We start from the raw sequence: 12,326 nt of genomic DNA, 5'->3' as shown, positions 1-12,326 counted from the left end.
GCGCCGCTGTCTCCTCCGTCCTCTTGGGCCTTATCTTGCGCTGCCGTCTCCTCCGTCCTCTTCCTCATCCTGCTCTGCTCCTGCACTTCTCTCCGTATTGCTGCCTCCTCAGTCTTCTCTACACTTGTCTTGCGCCACCGTCTCCTCCGTCCTCTTGGGCCTTGTCTTACGCCGCCGTCTCCTCCGTCCTCTTCCTCATCCTGCTCTGCTCCTGCACTTCTCTTCTTATTGCTGCCTCCTCAGTCTTCTCTACACTTGTCTTGCGCCGCCGTCTCCTCCGTCCTCTTGGGCCTTATCTTGCGCCACCGTCTCCTCTGTCCTCTTGGGCCTTGTCTTGCGCCACCGTCTCCTCCATCCTCTTCCTCGTCTTGCTCTGCTCCTGCACTTCTCTCCTTATTGCTGCCTCCTCAGTCTTCTCTAAACTTGTCTTGCGCCGCCGTCTCCTCTGTCCTCTTGGGCCTTTTCTTGCGCCGCCGTCTCCTCCGTCCTCTTCCTCATCCTGCTCTGCTCCTGCACTTCTCTTCTTATTGCAGCTTCCTCAGTCTTCTCTACACTTGTCTTGCGCCGCTGTCTCCTCCGTCCTCTTGGGCCTTGTCTTGCGCCGCCGTCTCCTCCGTCCTCTTCCTCGTCTTGCTCTGCTCCTGCACTTCTCTTCTTATTGCTGCCTCCTCAGTCTTCTCTACACTTGTCTTGCGCCGCCGTCTCCTCCGTCCTCTTGGACCTTATCTTGCACCACCGTCTCCTCCGTCCTCTTCCTCGTCTTGCTCTGCTCCTGCACTTCTCTTCTTATTGCTGCCTCCTCAGTCTTCTCTACACTTGTCTTGCGCCGCTGTCTCCTCCGTCCTCTTGGGCCTTGTCTTGCGCCGCCGTCTCCTCCGTCCTCTTAGGCCTTGTCTTGCGCCGCCGTCTCCTCTGTCCTCTTCCTCGTCTTGCGCCGCCGTCTCCTCCGTCCTCTTCCTCGTCTTGCGCAGCCGTCTCCTCCGTCCTCTTCCTCGTCTTGCGCCGCTGTCTCCTCCGTCCTCTTTCTCGTCTTGCGCAGCCGTCTCCTCCGTCCTCTTGGGCCTTGTCTTGCGCTGCCGTCTTCTTCCTTGTCTTGCGTTACCGTCTCCTCCCTCCTCTTCCTCCTCTTGTGTTACCGTCTCCTCCGTCCTCTTCCTCGTCTTGCTCTGCTCCTGCACTTCTCTCCTTATTGCTGCCTCCTCAGTCTTCTCTACACTTGTCTTGCGCCGCTGTCTCCTCCGTCCTCTTGGGCCTTGTCTTGCGCCACCGTCTCCTCCGTCCTCTTGGGCCTTTTCTTGCGCCACCATCTCCTCCGTCCTCTTCCTCGTCTTGCTCTGCTCCTGCACTTCTCTCCTTATTGCTGCCTCCTCAGTCTTCTCTACACTTGTCTTGCGCCGCTGTCTCCTCCGTCCTCTTGGGCCTTATCTTGCGCTGCCGTCTCCTCCGTCCTCTTCCTCATCCTGCTCTGCTCCTGCACTTCTCTCCGTATTGCTGCCTCCTCAGTCTTCTCTACACTTGTCTTGCGCCACCGTCTCCTCCGTCCTCTTGGGCCTTGTCTTACGCCGCCGTCTCCTCCGTCCTCTTCCTCATCCTGTTCTGCTCCTGCACTTCTCTTCTTATTGCTGCCTCCTCAGTCTTCTCTACACTTGTCTTGCGCCGCCGTCTCCTCCGTCCTCTTGGGCCTTATCTTGCGCCACCGTCTCCTCTGTCCTCTTGGGCCTTGTCTTGCGCCACCGTCTCCTTCATCCTCTTCCTCGTCTTGCTCTGCTCCTGCACTTCTCTCCTTATTGCTGCCTCCTCAGTCTTCTCTAAACTTGTCTTGCGCCGCCGTCTCCTCCGTCCTCTTGTGCCTTTTCTTGCTCCGCCGTCTCCTCCGTCCTCTTCCTCATCCTGCTCTGCTCCTGCACTTCTCTTCTTATTGCAGCTTCCTCAGTCTTCTCTACACTTGTCTTGCGCCGCTGTCTCCTCCGTCCTCTTGGGCCTTGTCTTGCGCCGCCGTCTCCTCCGTCCTCTTCCTCGTCTTGCTCTGCTCCTGCACTTCTCTTCTTATTGCTGCCTCCTCAGTCTTCTCTACACTTGTCTTGCGCCGCCGTCTCCTCCGTCCTCTTGGACCTTATCTTGCACTACCGTCTCCTCCGTCCTCTTCCTCGTCTTGCTCTGCTCCTGCACTTCTCTTCTTATTGCTGCCTCCTCAGTCTTCTCTACACTTGTCTTGCGCCGCTGTCTCCTCCGTCCTCTTGGGCCTTGTCTTGCGCCGCCGTCTCCTCCATCCTCTTCCTCGTCTTGCTCTGCTCCTGCACTTCTCTTCTTATTGCAGCCTCCTCAGTCTTCTCTACACTTGTCTTGCGCCGCTGTCTCCTCCGTCCTCTTGGGCCTTGTCTTGCGCCGCTGTCTCCTCCGTCCTCTTGGGCCTTGTCTTGCGCCGCCGTCTCCTCCGTCCTCTTCCTCGCCTTGCTCTGCTCCTGCACTTCTCTTCTTATTGCTGCCTCCTCAGTCTTCTCTACACTTGTCTTGCGCCGCTGTCTCCTCCGTCCTCTTGGGCCTTATCTTGCGCTGCCGTCTCCTCCGTCCTCTTCCTCATCCTGCTCTGCTCCTGCACTTCTCTCCTTATTGCTGCCTCCTCAGTCTTCTCTAAACTTGTCTTGCGCCGCCGTCTCCTCCGTCCTCTTGGGCCTTGTCTTGCGCCGCTGTTTCCTCCGTCCTCTTGGGCCTTTTCTTGCGCCGCCGTCTCCTCCGTCCTCTTCCTCGTCTTGCTCTGCTCCTGCACTTCTCTTCTTATTGCTGCCTCCTCAGTCTTCTCTACAGTTGTCTTGCGCCGCCATCTCCTCCATCCTCTTGGACCTTATCTTGCGCCACCGTCTCCTCCGTCCTCTTCCTCGTCTTGCTCTGCTCCTGCACTTCTCTTCTTATTGCTGCCTCCTCAGTCTTCTCTACACTTGTTTTGCGCCGCTGTCTCCTCGGTCCTCTTGGGCCTTGTCTTGCGCCGCCGTCTCCTCCGTCCTCTTCCTCGTCTTGCTCTGCTCCTGCACTTCTCTTCTTATTGCTGCCTCCTCAGTCTTCTCTACACTTGTCTTGCGCCGCTGTCTCCTCCGTCCTCTTCCTCATCCTGCTCTGCTCCTGCACTTCTCTTCTTATTGCAGCTTCCTCAGTCTTCTCTACACTTGTCTGGCGCCGCTGTCTCCTCCGTCCTCTTGGGCCTTATCTTGCGCTGCCGTCTCCTCCGTCCTCTTCCTCGTCTTGCTCTGCTCCTGCACTTCTCTTCTTATTGCAGCTTCCTCAGTCTTCTCTACACTTGTCTTGCGCCGCTGTCTCCTCCGTCCTCTTGGGCCTTATCTTGCGCTGCCGTCTCCTCCGTCCTCTTCCTCGTCTTGCTCTGCTCCTGCACTTCTCTTCTTATTGCTGCCTCCTCAGTCTTCTCTACACTTGTCTTGCGCCGCTGTCTCCTCCGTCCTCTTGGGCCTTGTCTTGCGCCGCCGTCTCCTCCGTCCTCTTCCTCGTCTTGCTCTGCTCCTGCACTTCTCTTCTTATTGCTGCCTCCTCAGTCTTCTCTACACTTGTCTGGCGCCGCCGTCTCCTCCGTCCTTCTGGGCCTTATCTTGCGCTGCCGTCTCCTCCGTCCTCTTCCTCGTCTTGCTCTGCTCCTGCACTTCTCTTCTTATTGCAGCTTCCTCAGTCTTCTCTACACTTGTCTTGCGCCGCTGTCTCCTCCGTCCTCTTGGGCCTTATCTTGCGCTGCCGTCTCCTCCGTCCTCTTCCTCGTCTTGCTCTGCTCCTGCACTTCTCTTCTTATTGCTGCCTCCTCAGTCTTCTTCTCTACACTTGTCTTGCGCCGCTGTCTCCTCCGTCCTCTTGGGCCTTGTCTTGCGCTGCTGTCTCCTCCGTCCTCTTGGGCCTTGTCTGGCGCCGCCGTCTCCTCCGTCCTCTTCCTCGTCTTGCTCTGCTCCTGCACTTCTCTTCTTATTGCTGCCTCCTCAGTCTTCTCTACACTTGTCTTGCGCCGCTGTCTCCTCCGTCTTCTTGGGCCTTGTCTTGCGCCGCCGTCTCCTCCGTCCTCTTCCTCGTCTTGCTCTGCTCCTGCACTTCTCTTCTTATTGCTGCCTCCTCAGTCTTCTCTACACTTGTCTGGCGCCGCCGTCTCCTCCGTCCTTCTGGGCCTTATCTTGCGCTGCCGTCTCCTCCGTCCTCTTCCTCGTCTTGCTCTGCTCCTGCACTTCTCTTCTTATTGCAGCTTCCTCAGTCTTCTCTACACTTGTCCTGCGCCGCTGTCTCCTCCGTCCTCTTGGGCCTTGTCTTGCGCCGCCGTCTCCTCCGTCCTCTTCCTTGTCTTGCTCTGCTCCTGCACTTCTCTTCTTATTGCTGCCTCCTCAGTCTTCTCTACACTTGTCTTGCGCCGCTGTTTCCTCCGTCCTCTTGGGCCTTGTCTTGCGCTGCCGTCTCCTCCGTCCTCTTCCTCGTCTTGCTCTGCTCCTGCACTTCTCTTCTTATTGCTGCCTCCTCAGTCTTCTCTACACTTGTCTTGCGCCGCTGTCTCCTCCGTCCTCTTGGGCCTTATCTTGCGCTGCCGTCTCCTCCGTCCTCTTCCTCGTCTTGCTCTGCTCCTGCACTTCTCTTCTTATTGCAGCTTCCTCAGTCTTCTCTACACTTGTCCTGCGCCGCTGTCTCCTCCGTCCTCTTGGGCCTTGTCTTGCGCTGCTGTCTCCTCCGTCCTCTTGGGCCTTGTCTGGCGCCGCCGTCTCCTCCGTCCTCTTCCTCGTCTTGCTCTGCTCCTGCACTTCTCTTCTTATTGCAGCTTCCTCAGTCTTCTCTACACTTGTCTTGCGCCGCTGTCTCCTCCGTCCTCTTGGGCCTTGTCTTGCGCTGCTGTCTCCTCCGTTCTCTTGGGCCTTGTCTGGCGCCGCCGTCTCCTCCGTCCTCTTCCTCGTCTTGCTCTGCTCCTGCACTTCTCCCCTTATTGACGCCTCCTCAGTCTTCTCTACACTTGTCTTGCGCCGCCGTCTCCTCCGTCCTCTTGGGCCTTATCTTGCGCTGCCGTCTCCTCCGTCCTCCCGGGCCTTATCTTGCGCAGCCGTCTCCTCCGTCCTCCCGGACCTTATCTTGCGCCGCCGTCTCCTCCGTCCTCTTCCTCGTCTTGCTCTGCTCCTGCACTTCTCTCCTTATTGCTGCCTCCTCAGTCTTCTCTACACTTGTCTTGCGCCGCCGTCTCCTCCGTCCTCTTGGGCCTTGTCTTGCGTCGCCGTCTCCTCCGTCCTCTTCCTCGTCTTGCTCTGCTCCTGCACTTCTCTCCTTATTGCAGCCTCCTCAGTCTTCTCTACACTTGTCTTGCGCCGCTGTCTCCTCCGTCCTCTTGGGTCTTATCTTGCGCCGCCGTCTCCTCCGTCCTCTTCCTCGTCCTGCTCTGCTCCTGCACTTCTCTCCTTATTGCAGCCTCCTCAGTCTTCTCTACACTTGTCTTGCGCCGCTGTCTCCTCCGTCCTCTTGGGCCTTGTCTTGCGTCGCCGTCTCCTCCGTCCTCTTCCTCGTCTTGCTCTGCTCCTGCGCTTCTCTTCTTATTGACGCCTCCTCAGTCTTCTCTACACTTGTCTTGCGCCGCTGTCTCCTCCGTCCTCTTGGGCCTTGTCTTGCGCCGCTGTCTCCTCCGTCCTCTTGGGCCTTGTCTTGCGCCGCTGTCTCCTCCGTCCTCTTGGGTCTTGTCTTGCGCCGCCGTCTCCTCCGTCCTCTTCCTCGTCCTGCTCTGCTCCTGCACTTCTCTTCTTATTGACGCCTCCTCAGTCTTCTCTACACTTGTCTTGCGCCGCTGTCTCCTCCGTCCTCCCGGGCCTTATCTTGCGCCGCCGTCTCCTCCGTCCTCTTCCTCGTCTTGCTCTGCTCCTGCACTTCTCTCCTTATTGCAGCCTCCTCAGTCTTCTCTACACTTGTCTTGCGCCGCTGTCTCCTCCGTCCTCTTGGGCCTTATCTTGCGCCGCCGTCTCCTCCGTCCTCTTCCTCGTCTTGCTCTGCTCCTGCACTTCTCTCCTTATTGCAGCCTCCTCAGTCTTCTCTACACTTGTCTTGCGCCGCCGTCTCCTCCGTCCTCTTCCTCGTCTTGCTCTGCTCCTGCACTTCTCTCCTTATTGCAGCCTCCTCAGTCTTCTCTACACTTGTCTTGCGCCGTCGTCTCCTCCGTCCTCTTGGGTCTTATCTTGCGCCGCTGTCTCCTCCGTCCTCTTGGGTCTTATCTTGCGCTGCCGTCTCCTCTGTCCTCTTCCTCGTCTTGCTCTGCTCCTGCACTTCTCTCCTTATTGCAGCCTCCTCAGTCTTCTCTACACTTGTCTTGCGCCGCCGTCTCCTCCGTCCTCTTCCTCGTCTTGCTCTGCTCCTGCACTTCTCTCCTTATTGCAGCCTCCTCAGTCTTCTCTACACTTGTCTTGCGCCGTCGTCTCCTCCGTCCTCTTGGGTCTTATCTTGCGCCGCCGTCTCCTCCGTCCTCTTCCTCGTCTTGCTCTGCTCCTGCACTTCTCTCCTTATTGCTGCCTCCTCAGTCTTCTCTACACTTGTCTTGCGCCGCCGTCTCCTCCGTCCTCTTGGGCCTTGTCTTGCGCCGCCGTCTCCTCCGTCCTCTTCCTCGTCTTGCTCTGCTCCTGCACTTCTCTCCTTATTGACGCCTCCTCAGTCTTCTCTACACTTGTCTTGCAGAATTCTCCTTCCTGTCACCTTCTTGATAGAAGCGGCATGAAGAGGACGATGCCGAGCCTCACGGAGTCCGGCTTCATGACCGGTCCCTCGTGCGCGCCGACCCCCTGCGAGAGCATGAAAAGTGTTTATGAGCAGAAAAACTGAGAAAACTCGAGGACGGTGAGTGCCCAGAAATAAGTCTAAGCGCCCCCTGGAGGAATCACGCTACACTGTGTGGCCCAAGGAGATTTCATTAAATTTGCCCAATCACTAATGATATTTACACATTGAAAAGAAAACAAAACAAGACGAGTTTTCCTGGTAAAAATCCAATGATTTTTGCTGCAGATTTGAGGTGAGAGCGGCTGCGGGTCTCCAGTGTCAGGATTATTGCTGATATCAGCCCCTCTTATAACGCTCCAGTGCTGATATAACCCCAGACATTACACATGTGACTGATATCAGCCCCTCTTATAACGCTCCAGTGCTGATATAACCCCAGACATTACATATGTGACTGATATCATCCCCTCTTATAACGCTCCAGTGCTGATATAACCCCAGACATTACATATGTGACTGCTATCAGCCCCTCTTATAATGCTCCAGTGCCGATATAACCCCAGACATTACATATGTGACTGATATCAGCCCCTCTTATAATGCTCCAGTGCTGATATAACCCCAGACATTACATATGTGACTGATATCAGCCCCTCTTATAATGCTCCAGTGCCGATATAACCCCAGACATTACATATGTGACTGATATCAGCCCCTCTTATAATGCTCCAGTGCTGATATAACCTGCAGATATTACACATGTAACTGATATTAGCCCCTCTTATAATGCTCCAGTGCTGATATAACCCCAGACATTACATATGTGACTGATATCAGCCCCTCTTATAATGCTCCAGTGCTGATATAACCCCAGACATTACATATGTGACTGATATCAGCCCCTCTTATAACGCTCCAGTGCTGATATAACCCCAGACATTACATATGTGACTGATATCATCCCCTCTTATAATGCTCCAGTGCTGATATAACCCCAGACATTACATATGTGACTGATATCAGCCCCTATTATAATGCTCCAGTGCTGATATAACCCCAGACATTACATATGTGACTGATATCAGCCCCTATTATAACGCTCCAGTGCTGATATAACCCAGACATTACATATGTGACTGATATCAGCCCCCCTTATAATGCTCCAGTACTGATATAACCCAGACATTACATATGTGACTGATATCAGCCCCTCTTATAACGCTCCAGTGCTGATATAACCCCAGACATTACATATGTGACTGATATCAGCCCCTCTTATAATGCTCCAGTGCTGATATAACCCCAGACATTACATATGTGACTGATATCAGCCCCTCTTATAACGCTCCAGTGCTGATATAACCCCAGAAATTACATATGTGACTGATATCAGCCCCTCTTATAACGCTCCAAGGCTGATATATCCCCAGACATTACATATGTGACTGATATCAGCCCCTCTTATAACGCTCCAGTGCTGATATAACCTCCAGACATTACATATGTGACTGATATCATCCCCTCTTATAATGCTCCAGTGCTGATATAACCCCAGACATTACATATGTGACTGATATCATCCCCTCTTATAACGCTCCAGTGCTGATATAACCCCAGACGTTACATATGTGACTGATATCAGCCCCTCTTATAATGCTCCAGTGCTGATATAACCTCCAGACATTACATATGTGACTGATATCAGCCCTATTATAATGCTCCAGTGCTGATATAACCCCAGACATTACATATGTGACTGATATCAGCCCCTCTTATAATGCTCCAGTGCTGATATAACCTCCAGACATTACATATGTGACTGATATCAGCCCCTCTTATAACGCTCCAGTGCTGATATAACCCCAGACATTACATATGTGACTGATATCAGCCCCTCTTATAACGCTCCAGTGCTGATATAACCCCAGACATTACATATGTGACTGATATCAGCCCCTCTTATAATGCTCCAGTGCTGATATAACCTCCAGACATTACATATGTGACTGATATCAGCCCTATTATAATGCTCCAGTGCTGATATAACCCCAGACATTACATATGTGACTGATATCAGCCCCTCTTATAACGCTCCAGTGCTGATATAACCCCAGACATTACATATGTGACTGATATCAGCCCCTCTTATAATGCTCCAGTGCTGATATAACCTCCAGACATTACATATGTGACTGATATCAGCCCCTCTTATAACGCTCCAGTGCTGATATAACCCCAGACATTACACATGTGACTGATATCAGCCCCTCTTATAATGCTCCAGTGCTGATATAACCCCAGACATTACATATGTGACTGATATCAGCCCCTCTTATAACGCTCCAGTGCTGATATAACCTCCAGACATTACACATGTGACTGATATCATCCCCTCTTATAACGCTCCAGTGCTGATATAACCTCCAGACATTACATATGTGACTGATATCAGCCCCTCTTATAATGCTCCAGTGCTGATATAACCCCAGACATTACATATGTGACTGATATCAGCCCCTCTTATAACGCTCCAGAGCTGATATAACTCCAGACATTACATATGTGACTGATATCAGCCCCTCTTATCACGCTCCAGTGCTGATATAACCCCAGACATTACATATGTGACTGATATCAGCCCCTCTTATAACGCTCCAGTGCTGATATAACCCCAGACATTACACATGTGACTGATATCAGCCCCTCTTATAATGCTCCAGTGCTGATATAACCCCAGACATTACATATGTGACTGATATCAGCCCCTCTTATATCGCTCCAGTGCTGATATAACCTCCAGACATTACACATGTGACTGATATCAGCTCCTCTTATAATGCTCCAGTGCTGATATAACCCCAGACATTACATATGTGACTGATATCAGCCCCTCTTATAACGCTCCAGTGCTGATATAACCTCCAGACATTACACATGTGACTGATATCAGCCCCTCTTATAATGCTCCAGTGCTGATATAACCTCCAGACATTAAATATGTGACTGATATCAGCCCCTGTTATAATGCTCCAGTGCTGATATAACCTCCAGACATTACATATGTGACTGATATCAGCCCCTCTTACAATGCTCCAGTGCTGATATAACCCCAGAAATTACATATGTGACTGATATCAGCCCCTCTTATAACGCTCCAGAGCTGATATATCCCCAGACATTACATATGTGACTGATATCAGCCCCTCTTATAATGCTCCAGTGCTGATATAACCCAGACATTACATATGTGACTGATATCAGCCCCTCTTATAATGCTCCAGTGCTGATATAACCTCCAGACATTACATATGTGACTGATATCAGCCCCTCTTACAATGCTCCAGTGCTGATATAACCCCAGAAATTACATATGTGACTGATATCAGCCCCTCTTATAACGCTCCAGAGCTGATATATCCCCAGACATTACATATGTGACTGATATCAGCCCCTCTTATAATGCTCCAGTGCTGATATAACCCAGACATTACATATGTGACTGATATCAGCCCCTCTTATAATGCTCCAGTACTGATATAACCCAGACATTACATATGTGACTGATATCAGCCCCTCTTATAACGCTCCAGTGCTGATATAACCCCAGACATTACATATGTGACTGATATCAGCCCCTCTTATAATGCTCCAGTGCTGATATAACCCTAGACATTACATATGTGACTGATATCAGCCCCTCTTATAACGCTCCAGTGCTGATATAACCCCAGAAATTACATATGTGACTGATATCAGCCCCTCTTATAACGCTCCAAGGCTGATATATCCCCAGACATTACATATGTGACTGATATCAGCCCCTCTTATAACGCTCCAGTGCTGATATATCCCCAGACATTACATATGTGACTGATATCATCCCCTCTTATAATGCTCCAGTGCTGATATAACCTCCAGACATTATATATGTGACTGATATCATCCCCTCTTATAACGCTCCAGTGCTGATATAACCCCAGACGTTACATATGTGACTGATATCAGCCCCTCTTATAATGCTCCAGTGCTGATATAACCTCCAGACATTACATATATGACTGATATCAGCCCCTCTTATAATGCTCCAGTGCTGATATAACCCCAGACATTACATATGTGACTGATATCAGCCCCTCTTATAATGCTCCAGTGCTGATATAACCCCAGACATTACATATGTGACTGATATCAGCCCCTCTTATAATGCTCCAGTGCTGATATAACCTCCAGACATTACATATGTGACTGATATCAGCCCCTCTTATAACGCTCCAGTGCTGATATAACCCCAGACATTACATATGTGACTGATATCAGCCCCTCTTATAACGCTCCAGTGCTGATATAACCCCAGACATTACATGTGACTGATATCAGCCCCTCTTATAATGCTCCAGTGCTGATATAACCCCAGACATTACATATGTGACTGATATCAGCCCCTCTTATAACGCTCCAGAGCTGATATAACACCAGACATTACATATGTGACTGATATCAGCCCCTCTTATCACGCTCCAGTGCTGATATAACCCCAGACATTACATATGTGACTGATATCAGCCCCTCTTATAACGCTCCAGTGCTGATATAACCCCAGACATTACATGTGTGACTGATATCAGCCCCTCTTATAACGCTCCAGTGCTGATATAACCCCAGACATTACACATGTGACTGATATCAGCCCCTCTTATAATGCTCCAGTGCTGATATAACCCCAGACATTACATATGTGACTGATATCAGCCCCTCTTATAACGCTCCAGTGCTGATATAACCTCCAGACATTACACATGTGACTGATATCAGCTCCTCTTATAATGCTCCAGTGCTGATATAACCCCAGACATTACATATGTGACTGATATCAGCCCCTCTTATAACGCTCCAGTGCTGATATAACCTCCAGACATTACATATGTGACTGATATCAGCCCCTCTTATAATGCTCCAGTGCTGATATAACCTCCAGACATTACATATGTGACTGATATCAGCCCCTCTTATAATGCTCCAGTGCTGATATAACCCCAGACATTACATATGTGACTGATATCAGCCCCTCTTATAACGCTCCAGTGCTGATATAACCCCAGAAATTACATATGTGACTGATATCAGCCCCTCTTATAACGCTCCAGAGCTGATATATCCCCAGACATTACATATATGACTGATATCAGCCCCTCTTATAACGCTCCAGTGATGATATAACCCCAGACATTACATATGTGACTGATATCATCCCCTCTTATAACGCTCCAGTGCTGATATAACCCCAGACATTACATATGTGACTGATATCAGCCCCTCTTATAATGCTCCAGTGCTGATATAACCCCAGACATTACATATGTGACTGATATCAGCCCCTCTTATAACGCTCCAGTGCTGATATAACCTCCAGACATTACATATGTGACTGATATCAGCCCCTCTTATAACGCTCCAGTGCTGATATAACCTCCAGACATTACACATGTGACTGATATCAGCCCCCCTTATAATGCTCCAGTACTGATATAACCCAGACATTACATATGTGACTGATATCAGCTCCTCTTATAACGCTCCAGTGCTGATATAACCCCAGACATTACATATGTGAC

The 12,326-nt window shown here is 50.9% G+C and overlaps 1 protein-coding gene across 1 annotated transcript in view; it reads left to right on the top strand.

Moving 5' to 3' along the window:
• Positions 1-12,326, top strand: part of LOC142295789 (early activation antigen CD69-like) — a 60,275-nt gene that overhangs the window by 14,845 nt on the left and 33,104 nt on the right. Inside the window, exon 4 of the mRNA XM_075338881.1 lies at positions 6,673-6,831. The gene's annotated coding sequence lies outside the window, so the exon portion shown is untranslated. The remainder of the gene's footprint in view (positions 1-6,672; positions 6,832-12,326) is intronic.

The sequence above is a fragment of the Anomaloglossus baeobatrachus genome, chromosome 3, assembly GCF_048569485.1.
Source record: "Anomaloglossus baeobatrachus isolate aAnoBae1 chromosome 3, aAnoBae1.hap1, whole genome shotgun sequence".
Classification (NCBI taxonomy): domain Eukaryota; kingdom Metazoa; phylum Chordata; class Amphibia; order Anura; family Aromobatidae; genus Anomaloglossus; species Anomaloglossus baeobatrachus.
This window is presented reverse-complemented; position numbering and strand designations above follow the sequence as displayed.